The following is a 2,114-nucleotide window of genomic DNA, read 5'->3' as shown; positions in this document are numbered from 1 at the left end:
TATCCTTAGACTGGTCTTTTATTTTTCTTTTCTCTCTCTCCTTGATGTCAAAGCTTGACAAGGCTATCAAGAATCATACTGAACCTGCCACTAAGAAGTAGTCAGGTATTTACTACTATTTGAGGTCTGTAGCACCACTTTAAGACTATAAAGTTACTGCTTATCAGGGAAGCCTGTTCTGATGAACAGAAATCTGGAAGTTATTTTTAGTTCTTTCTAACCTTTCCCTAATACTGGATTCAAGCAGGAGCTTAGAAAGCTTCTGCTTCTCCTAATATGAACCTAATTTTTCAGGTCTATGCAAAGGATGGCACTAGCTATATTCTCACATATGGGATTCAGACTGACGTACATCATTAATTCTCCTTGCTTAGTAAGTGTTATCAGGAATACAAATCCAAAGGATTATTATTAGTGCATGATGACTTTCATCATTAATACCAATATACTGTCTATTCACAGTACGTGCATTGGGCAATGGGTATGACAATGAAAGAGTGAGATGTGACCCTGCTCCCTAATGAAAGCTATAGGGTGGCTACAAAGTCTGGAGACAAAGAGAATATCATTCTATATATCATAATGCCACATCAATCAGCTGTTTATTAGCCTATGTTTCTGGACTCTACGGCCTCCTGTATAATCACGTAAAGAGCCAAAATAAATCACTAAAAGTGTCAATAAAATATGAAGCTCAAAATAGATTATTTAAATGTATATTCAATACACATAACCATGACTATGAGTTTGGTGCAAAAACTAGATATGGTAGCAATCTGAATTACTCAGAGAAGTTTTTCTAGAGGACAAACTGGATTCAGTTGAGATGTATAGCCAAAAATATAACCTTTCTGGGCAGCATTAAGGAAAAGCTGAATGGGAACTTCCCGTCTGAAGAGAAGGCCCACGTGTGCTGGTTTACATGGCACTGTGAGAGAAGGACTGGAATAGATGTGTGGCGGCAGCTTGCCAGGTACTCAGGATTCACACTGTCACGCGGGCCTCAGTGTGGAAGAGTGTGGAACTGCCTTTCTCACTGCACTGGCACTTCTGCCACTTTGTTCCCACATCACCTGTAAATGCTTACGTGCCTCATAACTTGGCAGTAATGACCAAAACAACGTCTTACTTCTACCTATTGAAAAATCTAGCCAGAGCAGGTCAAAAGGCTGTCTTTAAATTCCCATCAAATCCTGTTGAGAACATTATTAAAATGTTCCCTCTTCCGGAGAATCATTGCCCACATTTTTCAGATGCCTGATAAAGAAAACGGACATGTAAGAAAGTAAAATGATGTGCCTGTGATAACAAAGCAGGTGAGCAGTGGGTTAGGAAAGCCCTCTCAGAGGCTCGTCTCCTGCAAAACCCTTGATGAGGGCTTCAAACTACTCCAGGTAGAAGAGTGTTACCAGCAAGCATGCTGGACAGCGAGTCAGGTGACCAGGTCTAGACTGCTGAGTGATTTGTGAAGTCTCTCTTCTATTCTTTGGATCTCAGTTGCTTTATTAGTAAGATAAGGAGTATGGATTGGTCCCTTAGAATAATAAAGTCCTGTGACCATTACAACCAGTATCTCCAGATACCTGCTTTCCTAAGACAACCTATTTCCATTAAATTGATTGAAATATAAGTGCAATAATACAGGAGTGGTTGCAAAACAAGGTATATTAAGCATTTTTGGTCTCAGTCCCAGACAGACAATGCTGACACAGAGAGATACAAATTTGCCACACAGATAAATTTTTTAAATTAAAAATTAGAATAGGAAACAATGTTCAGGTATTATTTGTAAGCACGATGTGAAATATATACCATGGGTAGCTGATGGAGGAGAAGTCATACATGCTGCATATTTAGACAGAGAAATGCCTTGTTTTCTAATATTTTCCTATGTTGAGTTTCATAGAAGAAACAGGATTTCACAAGCAATTTGTATGTTTTTTAAAAAATGAGAGAAGCAGGCCACCTCCACAAGGCAAGGCGATCCGGTTTTGGAACAAAAGTTTGAAGTGGGAGTGGTGTGATTTGACAACTAATAAGAGGCAGCTGGAGGAAACAAAAGACGTTGTCTATATTTGGCTGCTCTTCATGAAGCAAGTGTTAATATTAAATTT

This window comes from Equus caballus, chromosome 11, assembly GCF_041296265.1.
Source record: "Equus caballus isolate H_3958 breed thoroughbred chromosome 11, TB-T2T, whole genome shotgun sequence".
Taxonomy (NCBI): Eukaryota; Metazoa; Chordata; class Mammalia; order Perissodactyla; family Equidae; genus Equus; species Equus caballus.
The sequence above is the reverse complement of the archived record's forward strand: the minus strand, read 5'-3'. Positions refer to the sequence as shown.